General features: G+C 50.2%; 1 protein-coding gene and 1 long non-coding RNA gene across 10 annotated transcripts in view; both read left to right on the top strand.

The window, feature by feature from the left end:
• Positions 1-14,499, top strand: part of RPH3AL (rabphilin 3A like (without C2 domains)) — a 137,552-nt gene that overhangs the window by 57,444 nt on the left and 65,609 nt on the right. The window lies entirely within an intron of this gene.
• LOC123332983 lies at positions 9,013-9,501 on the top strand. The gene is made up of 2 exons (XR_006550214.2): positions 9,013-9,068; positions 9,350-9,501. It is a non-coding gene; the product is annotated as an uncharacterized LOC123332983 (long non-coding RNA).

Here is a 14,499-nt window from a genome sequence, read left to right as displayed (position 1 = left end):
TATGGGAACATCAAAGAAGTAAACATGGACTTGGCAACACAGAGGCCATTGGCAATCTTGACAAGGGCATTTTCAGTGATGTTCAAAAGCTGGATGAGAGAACCAAGGTGCAAAGAAGTTAATGTACCAGATGAATGGATGGGAAAGCCAGAATTTCAGCTAAACCACTTTTCCCCTGTTCTGTCACATGTGGTGAACTGGGCTGAGGAATGTGGATTAACTGGTGAGAGGTCCAAGAACAGTGGAGGAGCGGCAGGGGCCTGAGTGTCGGGAGGGGTGGGCACGGCTATGCCGCTCCTCCATAAGCCTCCACAGATCTGGACCAGATAAATACCAACGAGGTGATGGACACAGGGACTCAGGAGTGTCTTGCTCCCAGCACCTGGGCAGGTTCTTATATGTGACTTCCACTTGTTTCCTTCTTCTGCCCCTCAACCCCATAATTGCTGTAAATGTCTGGGTTTGTGGGACCAGGAAGAGGGGGTCAGAGCCTTGTCTCCATCCCCTGGAAAAGTCTGGGGCCTCTGCCCTGGAGGCCAGCCACTGACTCTGGTTGCTGATGGGTTAATGCCAGCTGCTCCCTGTAGAGCCATTTCCTTGGCAACAGCAGGGATCCCAGGGGAGGACCTCAGCGGATGAGGGGGTGGGGGAATGCTCTTTCACGGGTACTGTCACCATCCCAATCCCAGGGTACCCTGGAGCGCCGGGCTGGTCCAGAGGATGCTTCCAGTTGAAATTGTTCTTATTTTGCCGCAGGCTGAGGACTTGGTCCTGGCTTGGGTGGTGAGAGGAAGAGTCTGCTGAGTTTCTATGGGGACTTGTTCTTGGATGACAGTAAGAGGAAAGGGTGGCAGCTGGGGCCACCGTTGAATGATGGGCAATTGGGGGATGATCTTTAACCATCCATGAGAAGACTGTGTCATTCATTCAGTCATTCACTTTCCCTTTATGCAAGTAGTAGGGGCCTGCTGTGTGCAGGCCCTGTTTTAGGTGCTACTTGAAGTGCTGTGAGCAAGATAAAGTCCTTGCTGTCATGGAGCTTGTTTGCCAGGGGTGGGAGAAGACAGACAATAAACAAACAAATGTAACGTCAGGTAGATTGAGGACTCTGTAGTCAATTAAAACAGGTGATGCTGTAGAGCATGCCTGGGTGCTCAGGGAAAGCCTCCCTGTGAGCTCAGACCTTACCACGAGCTGGAGCCGGCCCCATGAAGACCCAGGTGGAAGGGTGTTGCAGGCAGGGGGATTGGCAAGCATGAAAGTCCTGAGGCAGAAACCAGCTGGGCATGTTCAATGAACTAATGAGAGCTGGGCACAGCTGGTCACACAGAGCTTTGTAAGTCAAGAGTTGAGATTTGATTATAACTTTCATGGGATGCCAGTGGAGCGTTTTAAGCAAGGATGTACATCTGTTTTTGTTGTTTTTTTTTTTTTTAAGAAAAAATATTTATTTTGTTTATTTGGCTACACTAGGTCTTGGTTGCCGCAGGCAGAATCTCTAGTTGTGGCATGTGTGATCTAGTTCCCAGACCAGGGATCGAACCTGAACCCCCTCCACTGGGAATGGGGAGTCTTAACCATGGGACTACCAGGAAAGTCCCTGTTTGGTGTGTTTAAGAAACTCACCAGCTGCTGTCTGGTGAGTGTGTTGCAGGGGGATGTGGAGTGAAAACAGAGATGAGTTAGGTGTCAGCGGCTGTCATTGAGAGATGCTGAGGTTGCGGACAAGGTAACATAGGGAAGGGGGCCACATGCTAAGAGAATCAGCCTCTTCAGTTTGTATTGTAAGCAAATAGGAAGGGATTAGAGGGGGTGATTAAGGGCCTTAGGAAGGAAAGAGGGTCCTAGACTGCAAGTGAGTCAGGGTGAGATGTCACTTGCCCTGCAGAGTGAGAGGTCACAGGTCTTCCGGGGCTGGCAGTAAGTGCTGCTCCCCAGCAGATGGACCTGAGTTGTGGTCCCAGCTCGGCCACAGTGCAATGGCCTTGCAAAGTCACTTAACCTTTGTTTCTTCATCTATAAATGGGGTGATAGAACTACATCACCACTGAGCATGGGTGAGCATGAGATGTAGATGAGCTAATGCACGGGAAGTCCTTAATGTCAGGTCTACTGGAAACACTCAGTAAAGGGTCCCTGTTGTTGTGATAATCACTATTATTATTTTTAAATGTTTATTTGACTGTGCTGGGTCTTAGTTGCGGCATGTGGAAACTTTTTTAGCTGTGGCATGCAATATCTTTATTTGCAGTTCTTGAACTCTTAGTTGCAGTATGTGCGATCTAGTTCCCCCATCAGGGATCGAACCCAGACCCCCTGCACTGGGACCACCAGGGAAGTCCCGTACCACTGTTACGATTAATTCACCTTGAGGCTAGCTGTTCAGACTGCCCAGTTGTTACTAAAAATGGAACTGACCTCGTATATCTTGGGAGAGGTTTAGTGATTTCCCATGGATCAGTCAGCCCAGGCTGCCCTAACAGAAGACCACAGACTGGGCGGCTTCAATGACAGAAACTGATTCCTCAGAGTCCAGAAGCTGGGAAGTCCAAGATCGATGTGCTGACCAGTTTGGTTTCTTGGAAGGACTCTCCTCCTGGCTTGCAGACGTCTGCCTTCTCACTGTGTCCACACGTGGTGGAGAGAAAGCTGCAGTCTCTCTCCTATTTCATATAAGCACACCAGTCTTATCGGATCAGGGCCCCACCCTTATGACCTTACATAACCTTGCTGCTGCTGCTGCTAAGCTGCTTCAGTCGTGTCCGACTCTGTGCAACTCCACAGACAGCAGCCCACCAGGCTCCTCTGTCCATGGGATTCTCCAGGCAAGAACACTGGAGTGGGTTGCCGTTTCCTCCTCCAATGCATGAAAGTGAAAAGTCAAAGTGAAGTCGCTCAGTCGTGTCCGACTCCTAGAAACCCCATGGACTGCAGCCCACCAGGCTCCTCCGTCCATGGGATTTTCCAGGCAAGAGTACTGGAGTGGGGTGCCATTGCCTTCTCCATACATAACCTTAATCACCAACTAAAGACCCTGTCTCCAAACACAGCCACATTGGGCATTAGGGCTTCAGCATGAGAATTTTGATGGGACACAATTCAACCCATAGCAACCTGTTTTCCTTTTTGGATTCATATTTTCTTGAACTGAAAATTGGAATTCCCACAGTAAGTCCCATGTTTTTTTGTAATTTATATAAAAACCTCTTCCTGAAAGCCTTCGTAGCTCGCCAGCATTGGATGTCTTAAACAGGGAAAACAAACTCCCTGATTTTTGTGCAAGTTCCTCAGATGAACCTAACACTCAGTCACTTATTCAGCCTATTCTGGGCTAATTCTTGGTTAGGGGAATCCAAAAGGAGAAGGGTCAAGAATGGCCACTTCCCTCGGGTCCTCATGGTCAAGGTGGGCAGACAGTACTCTCTAGAGGCATGCTGACAATGGCTAGGACCAGGGTTTCCAAGCCTGAGAACAATTAGGAGGCCTGCCTAGAGGAGTTGGCTTCTGAAGGTTGGGCAGGCCTCTGAGAGGCTAAAAGCAGAGCGAAGGGAGGGGAGAGGAGGGGAGAACAGCATAGCAGAGGAACCTAGCTGGAAATGGGCCAGGCAAGTGCCTAACCATGAGGATGCAGGCCTTTAGGGCAGGGAGGACACCCTGGGCTGTATTGCCAGGTGGTGGTCCCTGAGGAGCTGAGTCCCTGGAGAATCAAGAGGGAGGCCCAGACTTAGCCACAGGGTCCTTGTACAGGGGTTCTCTAGTGTCTAGGAGGGGAGGACAATGTCATCTCTTCACTCTTGCAACAAATATTTATTGTCATATAGATATATACTGGTGTAGGCATTGGGCGATACAGTGTAAAGACACACAGATGCTTGCCCTCTGGACTGGAAGTATTAAATAATTATGGGTAATTAATTACAGTTGGGCTTAGGCTTACTGAGGCAGCCCTGGGGCTGCTGAGAGAGCTCTAATAAGGCACTGCCCTAATTAGGGGTGTCAGGAGCCCTCTGATTAGAGTTCACCAATTTCTGGGGTGCCTCCCTATTTATTTCTCTCTCCCCTCCACACCTTTTGCGATGGCCTGTAGCACGGGCTCCCAGGAGGGCAGGCTGCAGAGAAGGGACGCTGGGGAGATCTCTGTCATGGAAGGTGTCCAGATCCATGTCTCAGGTGCTCCTGGCCACACAGAGCCTTCCCCAGCAAGAACCCTGGCCTCAAGCTAACGAGCGTGTGGATAGAACCCGCAGTGCTGGTCCTCAGAGCAGCCTCCCCCCTAATTGGGCTTGCGTGCCCAGGCTGCTTGCTCTCATTATCAGAAGGCTGTGGTGCGAAGGGAGAGGGGCAGCTGGTTAATTAGAGGACTGGCACTCCTAATTGCTTAGGATCTGAGCCCGCCGGCTTTCAGTTTAATTGAGAGTCTGGCTTCACCAGTGATGGAGAGGCTGGGCAGGGCTGCTGAATAGTCCGCCTGAGCCCAGGATGGCATTGTCACCATGCAAGGAAAGCAATCAGATTTTTCTCTGGTCTCAGCTAAAATGTGTTCCACGGTGTGGGAGCTGAGGAGCCTGCACATGAAATGATGGTCTCAGTAACATGTGCTCAGTTCTAGGGGAAAAGAATGAGGCAGTCCCGTGCTTTGTTCAAAGTCTTTAGGGGACACCCAGTTTGGGATGGGGAGCAAGTAATCCCTGCCCAGGATGGGGGCGCTGGAGGACAGGGACCAGGCCAGAACTTGATCCCTGCCCCCACCCTACTTAAGGCTCTGAGGAGGGATATCCTGCTGAGGTCAGCGCAGACCACCCCCACAGGCAGTAACCCTGGGGCCACTAATCCTATCACGAGGGCCGCACCCTCATGAACTCTCATTGAACTCTCTTTGAACTCTCATCACCTCCCAAAGGCCCACCTCCAAATACCACCACACTGAGGGTTAGAACTTTAATACGTGAATTTTTAAAATTAGTTTATTTATTTTGGCTCTGCTAGGTCTTTGGTGCTGCCTTCGGGCTTTCTCCAGTTGCCACGAAGCGGGGCTCCTCTCCAGCTGCAGTGCACAGGCTTCTCGTCTCAGTGGCTTCTCTTGTTTGGAGCATGAGCTTTAGGGTTCACAGGCTTCAGTAATTTCGGTGCACAGGCTCAGTAGTTGTGCTGCATGGGCTTAGCTGCCCCTTGGCATGTGGGATCTTTCTGGACCAGGGATCAAACCCATGTCCCCTGCACTGGCAGGCAGATTCTTAACCACTGGACCACTAGGGAAGCCCCCAATACACGAATTTTGAGGGGAACAAGCACTTAGTCCATAGCACCTACTGAATAGGAGCGCTGCCTGTGGAGGCAGTGTGTTTAACAAGAGCACTCCTGGGGGTTCTGCTCCTCCTTGAGTTGGAAAACCCCTGCTCTGAGGTCGCAGCCCCAGGCCTGGCTTAGGGCAGTGGTGAAGGACCTTCAGTGACCGCCTCCTCTCTGCTCGTCTTGCTCCCCACGCCCTCCCCTGCACCACAGCCCTACAACCTCAGCCTAAGAGTCTCCTGCACCCTCCCTCAGACCGTCCTCACTCTTGCAAACAGTGGCCACGGAGACCACTGTCTCACCGCGTGATGTCCTTTGGAGTTTATAAAGCTCTTTCACAGAAGTCATCCTTTTTGGTCCTTAAGGCAAAGCCATCGGGAGGCAGGGGAGGTGAGGCTGTTCCAGCCACAGATGGAGAACAGGGGCTCGGTTCAGTGGTGTGGCCTGCTTGGGCCCCTGGCCAGGTAGTGGGGAGCTGGGTTCCCTGGGCTGAGTCATTCTGCCATGCTGCCTCTCCGTTCTTTCAGATGGAAGCCTTCACATGTCACGTTTTCCCTTCCTTGGAGAAGCAGAACACAGGAGGAGAAGAAACATCATACTCGATAGTTAAATATTGAAAACTTTTCTCATAAAGTCAGGAATAAGACAAGTTCTGTGTATATTCATCACCACTTCTTTCAACATTGTGCTGGAGGCCAAAGCAGGGCAATCACGCGAGAAAAAGAAACGTGTGACGTACGGACTGGAGAATAGCTAGGACTGTCGCTGTCATGAAAGCATGATCATATAACCAGGAAATCTGAAAGACTCTAAATACAAAAGGTGGATATTGGTGAATTTAGCATGTGGTTGTATCAAGTTCAATATATATACAAAAAAGTCTGTACAGGCATACTTCAGAGATACTGTGGGTTTGGTTCCAGACCACTGCAGTAAAGCAAATATTGCAATAAAGCAACAAATTTGCTGGTGTCGTAGTTCATATAAAAGTCATATTTACACTTTACTGGGGTCTATTATTTTTAATATTTATTTACTTGGCTGCACTGGGTCTTAGTCACGACATGTGGGATCTTCGATCTTTGTTGCAGCATGTAGAATCTTTAGTTGGGGCATGTGGGATCCAATTCCCTGACCAGGGCTTGAACCCGAGCCTTCTGCACTGGGAGCACAGTCTTAGCTACTGGACCGCCAGGGAAGTGCCTACTGTAGTCTATTATGTGTCTGTCGTTAGTCTATTATGTAGTCTAAATGTATGCAATAGCATTATGTCTTAAAAAAAGTACATACCTTAATTTCAGGGCTTCCCAGGTGGCTTAGATGGTGAAGAATCCACCCGCAATGCAGAAGATCCCCTGGAGAAGGGAATGGCTACCTACTCCAGTATTCTTGCCTGGAGAATCCCATGGGCAGGAGGAGCCTGGTGGGCTACCGTCCATGGGGTCACAAAGAGTCACACATGACTGAGCCACTAACCCTTTCACTTTAATTTTAAAACACTTGATTTCTGAAAAAGGCTGACCATCACCTGAGCCTTTCATGCAGGGCTAATCTTTTTGCTGGGGGCTTCTTGCCTCAGTGCTCCCCTCGCCCTCCCCATGCTCACTGTGATCAGGGTGGGGGTTGCTGGACTTTGGGGCAGCTGCAACAATTCCCTGAAATAAAACAACAGTGAATTTTGCCACCGTGATTGATTCTTCCTTTCATGAACACTTGCTCTGTAGTGTGGAATGCTGTTTGATAGTATTTTACTCATCATAGAACTTCTTCTAAAATTGGAGTCAGTCCTTTCAAACCCTGACACTGCTATCAACTAAGTTTATGTTATATCCTAAATCCTTTGTTATTTCAGTAGTCTTTACAGCATCTTCACTGGAGGAGATTCCATCTCAAGAAACCACTTTCTTTGCTCAGCTGTAAGAAACAACTCCTTATCTGTTCAAGTTTTATCCTGAGACTGCATCAGTTCAGGCCCATCTTCAGGCTCCACTTCTCGTTCTCTTGCTCTTTCCGCCACATCTGCACTGAAGTCTTGAACCCCTCCGAGTCACCCATGAGGACTGGAATCAACTTATTCCAAACTCCTGTTAATGTTGAAACTCTGACCTCTTCCCATGAATCATGGGTGTTCTTAGTGACATCTTGAATGCTGAATACTTTACAGAAAATTTTCTATTGGTTTTGCCCAGATCCACCAGAGGAATCACTATTGATGGCGGCTATAGCCTTGGGAAATGTATTTGGTTTTTTAAAAAATATTTATTTGACTGTGCCAGGTCTTAGTAGCAGCACGTGGGATCTTTAATTGTGGCACGTGGGACCTAGTTGTCTGAGCAGGATCAAATCCGGGCCCCCTGCACTGGGAGCACAGAGTCTTAGCCACTGGACCACCAGGGGAGTCCTTAAAAATTATTTATTTTTTAATTTGTGTTAAGACAAACAAATGTTAAAATTTACCATTTTAATCATTTTTAAATGTACAGTCCAGGAACATCAATTACGTTCACATTGTTGTGTGACCATCACGACCATCATCTCCAGAACTTTCTCATCCTGCAAAACTGAAACTCTATACCCGTTAACTGATAACTCCCCATTCCCACCCACCCCAGCCCCTGGCACCCCAATTCTTTCTGTTCTGTGTGCTTGACAATTCCAGATACCTATATAAACGAATCGTGCAGTGTTCGTCTTTTTGTGACTGGCTCCTGTCACTCAGCACAATGTTGCCAAGGTCTATCCACTTGATAGCACATGTGAGAACTTCCTTTTTCAGTTCAGTTCAGTCGCTCAGTCGTGTCTGACTCTTTGTGACCCCATGAACTGCAGCACACCAGGCCTCCCTGTCCCTCACCAACTCCCAGAGTTCACCCAAACTCATGTCCATTGAGTCGGTGATGTCATCCAACCATCTCATCCTCTGTCGTCCCCTTCTCCTCTTGCCTTCAATCATTCCCAGCATCAGGGTCTTTTCAGATGAGTCAGCTCTTTGTATCAGATGGCCAACGTATTGGAGTTTCAGCTTCAACATCAGTCCTTCCAATGAATATTCAGGATGGATTTCCTTTAGGATAGACTGGTTGGATCTCCTTGCAGTCCAAGTGACTCTCAAGAGTCTTCTCCAACACCACAGTTCAAAAGCATCAATTCTTCAGCACTCAGCTTTCTTTGTAGTCCAACTCTCACATCCATACATGACTACTGGAAAAACCATAGCCTTGATTAGACGGACCTTTGTTGACAAAGTAATGTCTCTGCTTTTTAATATGCTGTCTAGGTTGGTCATAACTTTCCTTCCAAGGAGCAAGCATCTTTTAATATCATGGCTGCAGTCACCATCTGCAGTGATTTTGGAGCCCCCAAAAATAAAGTCAGCCATTGTTTCCACTGTTTCTCCATCTATTTGCCATAAAGTGATGGGACTGGATGCCGTGATCTTAGTTTTTTAAGGTTAAATAATAATATTGTAACATCCTTTTTGAGGTTAAATAATAATATTATATTTGTAACACATTTGGCTGATCCATTCATCCGTCAATGAACACTTAGGTTGCTTCCACCTTTTAGCTCTTGTGAATGGTTGGTGCTCCTGTGAATTTGTTGTTGTTGTTGTCCAGTCGCTCGGGCGTGTCCAACTCTTTGCGACCCCACAGATTGCCATGCGCCAAGCTTCCCTGTCCTTCACTATCTGCCACTGTTTGCTCCAACTCATGTCCATTGAGTCAGTGATGCCATCCAATCATCTCATCCCTTCTCCTCCTGCCCTCCTGTGAATATGGGTATGCAAATATCCCTTTGAGACTCTACTTTCAATTCTTATGGGTATATATCCATACGTGGGATTGCTGGATCATGGGATAATTCTGTTTAATTTTCTGAGGACCCGTCAGACTCTTTTCAACTGGCGGGTGCATCATTTTACAATTCACCAACAGTGCACGAGGGTTGGGAGGGGGGCATTTTCCCCCAGGGCCTCCCTCCTGTGCAAGGGTGCAGTGAAAGTCATCCAAGCTCTCTGTCCCCTGGTCTGTCTCCTGCCCTCAGCGCCTCTGTCCCTCAGGTGCGGCCCCAAAGGCAGAAGCCTCCTGGAACCTTCTCATCTGAGCTGCCTCCAAATTGGCCCCACCGCGTCCTTTCCCCTCCCCAACCTGACTCAGATGTTAGAAGACGTGTGTTTGTGCCTCATTACAAAGATGGATTTTTTCATTCAGCCACTGATGGTTCCTAAATTCCCGGAAAAAGTCACTTAATTCGTCTGACCCGAGGGCCCACTCTGGCTGCTTGGCACGAATTGACTTGGCTGCCGTTGCGGGGATCGGAGGCTTGGACCAGACAGCACACGGCATCATGGAACATCTGCTCACCCAGGAGTCTGATGAACAGAACGTCTCCATCAAGGCACACTTCTTTTTCCCTGCTCTGGAGCCCATGCCCTGGCCTTTCCGCCCCAAATGTAGCTTCTTTTTTGCCACTTTGTGCAGCTCAGAGCCCATTCGAATATCAGCCCGAATATCAAAGGTCAGCCAGGTTTGATGCAGACCTTCAGCTCAGGGTCGTCAGGACAAAGGCAGTGGTTCGATTCAGTTCACTTCAGCCGCTCAGTCATGTCCGACTCTCTGCGACCCCATGGACTGCAGCACGCTAGGCCTCCCTGTCCATCACCAACTCCCAGAGCTTACTCAAACTCAGGTCCATTGAGTCGGTGATGCCATCCAACCGTCTCATCCTCTGTCATCCCCTTCTCCTCCTGCCTTCAATCTTTCCCAGCATCAGGGTCTTTTCCAGTGAGTCAGTTCTTTGCATCAGGTGGCCAAAGTATTGGAGTTTCAGCATCAGTTCTTCCAATGAATATTCAGGACTGATTTCCTTTAGGATGGACTGGTTGGACCTCCTTGCAGTCCAAGGGACTCTCAAGAGTCTTCTCCAACACCACAGTTCAAAAGCATCAATTCTTCGGCACTCAGCTTTCTTTAGTTGAGCAGTGGGGGAGTTGCTGAAAGCCAGGCTGGGCTCTTGGTGACAAGGCCCAGAGTGTCCTGGAGAGAGACCAGCCGAGAACCCTGCTTACTTAGTGCACCTTCTAGGCAGGCCCTCAGGAGCTCACCACTGATGGCAGATAACACAGCTCGGCATGACAAGTGCCATAGACTCAGATATTGTGGGGGGATCCCAGAGTGGAGGGCTGTGGGGGGTGCTGGCACCTGAAAGGTACAAGGGCTTGCAAAGTGGAGCTCACTTTGAGCTGAGCCTGGAGGGTGGCTACCCAGGTCCTGGGGGCGGGGGGCAGGGGACATTTCAGGAGGAAGTACAGGGACTGGTGGGTGTTTGGCAGAGCTGGTGGTTGTGGGAAAGGGGCGAAGAAGGAGGGGGTGATGGCGAGACGCAGCCTGAGGGAGGGAGAGAATGAAGTGAGGGTCACCAAGTGGCCCCGTGTACCAGGCCTTTGGCCACAGAGCATCAAACGCTACTGAGCGGGAGGTGACAGCCGCTGGGTAGGTCTCTGGGGAGCTTACATCCAGAGGCGGATTTGGAGGTGGGAATGTGTCGTGGGTTGGAAAGAGCCTGTCAGATGTGGAATTATCCAATTAGCAATAATAAAGCCCTGAATTCAGGCAGGAACGACTAAGATGGGGACTCAAAGGACAGTTAAGAAGGACTTCCCTGGCGGTCCAGTGGTTAAAAATCTGCCTTGCCATGCAGGGGATGCAGGTTCGATCCCTGGTTGGGGAACTAAGATCCCACATGCCACAGAGCAACTAAGCATGCACACCACAACTACTGAGGTACGCGCCTCAGCGAGAGAATCTAGTTGTATGCCACAGTGAGAGATCCTGCAGCCAAGACCCAGCACAGCCAGATAAATAAATAAGGGGGAAAAAAGACAGTCGAGGGTTAGAAATAACAAAAGCTGCCAGTGACTGAGTTCACTCTGGGCCAGGCCCTAACAGGTCACGATCCTGCACTTTCTGGCCCTTTACCAAAAACGTGGCCACCCTGACCCGGTCCATTAGCCCCACCCTGGGCACTGGACCACACAGAAGTGAAAAGGGGTGTGGCTTCCTTCCCCACCTCTTCCCCACACCCGTTCATTACCGTTGAGTTTGCCAGGTGGGAGGATCCAGGGTCAGTTGCTTGGGTTCCAAAGTATTGAACGACTTAGTGAGATGGCATCCTTTATTTTCTTATTGACTTCCTTTTTCTGGAATTTTGAAAAGTGATTTATACTATCGCATAAAGATTAAGAGCCCTGGATTCGGGGTGCCTGGGTTCTCCTCCTGGCTTGGGCAAGCCACCTCACCTCTCTGCGTTAGTTTTCTCACCTATGTCATAAGGTGGTATGGATTGAATTGAGTGAAATACATGGTAAGCTCTAAGAAACAGTGGCTGGCACCGAGTGTGCAGTAATTATAAAAATCGAATAATACAGAGCATATAAAACATTAACCCCCTGCCCTACCTCTGACCTTAGCAGCTTGCACATTTGTCCTTCTGTATCTCTCTCCACATGCAGGCAAATGAACACAGGTGTGTGTATATACATGTTTGTTAATGGGACCATAATATACTCCTTACTCTATAATTCTCTTTTTTCATCTTTTTTTATTTAATAACATATCAAAGACATCCTCTCCAGGTCTATATATGGAAATCTAATTCCATTCTTGGCTGGGTGATATTAGGGGGTTTTTGCCCTTTCCTGTAGCTGCTGCTTTTTCAGGCTCTTTACACACTTCAGGGAGAGGACTGGGGTGGGGGTCCTGCAGACATCGCCTCTTGCTGCAGACATCGCCTCATCCTGTTAGACCTGGCTTCTCCCCTCATCTACATCTCTCCCAGGGCTGTAGCCTCTGCATTTTGGCTTCAGCTGTCTCCCTTTGCTCAGCACTCCCCCCAGACACGCGTATCCCACCCGTGTCTGAAGTCCATTGAGGGCATGGGTCCCTGTGTACATCAGAGGACAAACATAGCTGGTGGGGTGGGGGGATGCGATGTTACCTAAACTCATATCTGCCTGTTGCACCCTTGCCCTACTGCGTGGCCCGGAAGTTAGGAGTGCAGGAGAGCTCAGCTCTGGGCTACCCCTGTGACCTTGGGTCAAAACCCCTTCCTCCTCTGCGCCTCTCTTGTGCTCCCTGTGAAAGGAAGCAGTTGGAGGGATTAGAGGCAAGGGTCTCTGGGGCTATCCACCAGTGTCCTCCCAGGAAGCTCAGATCATCCCAGTCCTTGCAGGGCTACTACCCTCAAACCTGCTCCCCTGGGATTTCCGCCCCTCCCCCCCACCAGATCAAGGAGCAGCAGCAGCAGCTGCAACTGTGATTTGGAAGCTCATCTCTCTCCAGAACACAGCTCGATTTGTTGTTATTTTAAAACCCTGGTGGGTTTGCTTCCCAATTCACTTTGGCTCAGGCTGTGATGGAGCCCGTGTCCTCTCAGTAGGAGGAAGCCGGGGTGGGGGTGGGCATGTGCTCCTGAGAGCTCCCTCTTCCTCTGATGATGCCATAAGCCCCTCACAACCCCCTGAAGGTCCATAGGCCAAAAAAGGCAGTGATGATTATACCCATTTTCCAGATGGAGAAACTGAGGCTCAGAGGGATAACTTGCTCCTGTTGGCACAGCCAGAGCCTCACAGTTCCTCCTACCTCTTGCTTTAGAACTTTGCCCACATGTTGTTTAGGAAGTAAAGAGAGCTAGGGACTGCCCTGGTGTCCAGTGGTTAAGACTCGGCACTCCCAATGCAGGGGGTATGAGTTCAAGCCTTGGTCAGAGAATACTAAGAAAAGAGAGAGAGAAGGTGCTGTCTGGTGCTTGCCATGGGGTATGAAGGCCATTGGCTAAGTGCTCCCAGTACTGGGGCAGGGATGGTAACCCCAACACTGAGGCTCACCATTCACAGTTGAGTGTGGTATCCCAAGCGCCCCCCAGACACCCTGAGATGGCCGAGCAGCAGCTAGACACATGTGAGATGTTTGAGGTTGTTGAGTCATAAACTGGTTAGGGTGAGGCCAGCCCCTCACTGAGTGGGCAGAGTCTCTGTAGGCCTGGGTTAGGGTTGGGGACACCGGCCAGGCTTCCCCCCAAGAACTCTGTCCAGCACCCCCGACACCCCTTGCCACCTCCCTCAGTGGCTCTTCTCCCAGGTCTGGTCAGTATATCGTCCATCAAGAGCGCACCGGCAGCAGGAAGCCGTACTGGGAAATCTGTTTAGTGGCTGTTACCAGGAACAGTAATCTGGTGCAGCCTCCCGTCCTCTGTTGCGGTAAATAACAGATAATGACATTTCCAGTCTGAGCTGTGGCCGGCACCGCCCACGTGGCCCTCACCTCGCCGGCTGTGCCTCACAAGCTGCCACCCTTCACGGGGCCAGCGATTCTTCATCGCTCTTAAATTGCCCCTGTTTCTTCCTGCTGCGTCGTTTCCTGCACAGCTGTTTGCTGTTCACTGACCTTAACTGGAGGTGGATTTAGCCTGTCCTCCTGTTGCCCCACGGGGACACCAGGGCACAGCTTCTGCAGATGGCGGGGCACGGGGGAGCCAGCTCCTCACCCAGGATGCCCTTTAGGCTGGGCGTCCAAACCTGGAAAGAGCCAGGCCTTTGTCAGAGGGGCTTTTAAGCTCTCTTTCTTCCAAACCCTTTCCTCAACCCTTGTCATCCTGCCTTCCATAGGAGGAATGACTCCCCCGGGTTACAGGTGGAGGAACTGAGGCTGAGAGGGGTCGTGACCTGCCAAGCCTTTCAGAGGTGTAGTTCTGCCCAAGAACCTCATCTGCCTGGCTGAGTTTCCAGGTGCAGACAGGAGTGTAGCCTGGGCGCCCCCGCAGGGTGTGAGGCCTGAGCACCAGGGTGCCATTGCGGGGCCTCCCCACCCCGTTTCCTGACCGCCTACAGGGGAGTCTCATCTGTTTTCTAGCTCCTTGGTCTTGCTCAAGTGTGGGGTTTTTTTCCCCTCCCGCTAAAGTCTTTGGTGGCTCCCTAGTACTTTTAGAATAAAGTCTAACCACCTCCATGTGGTATCCAGGGCCCTCAGTCCATTCATTCCCTGAGCACAGGCTGCCAACTTCAGCAGCATAAGAACCCACCCAGGCTGGGAGTTCTAAGGCCTGAGGATCAGACGTAACTCTACCTGGCCCAGACCTGTCTCCGCGCTCCCTGGAGCTCTGCTCCTGTGCATCACCAGGGTCCTTAACTGATCATTAGTGCTGTTGCTCCTG

Source organism: Bubalus bubalis, chromosome 3 (genome assembly GCF_019923935.1).
Source record: "Bubalus bubalis isolate 160015118507 breed Murrah chromosome 3, NDDB_SH_1, whole genome shotgun sequence".
Lineage (NCBI taxonomy): Eukaryota > Metazoa > Chordata > Mammalia > Artiodactyla > Bovidae > Bubalus > Bubalus bubalis.
Note: the sequence above shows the minus strand (reverse complement) of the source record. Positions and strands in the feature narration are given on the sequence as shown.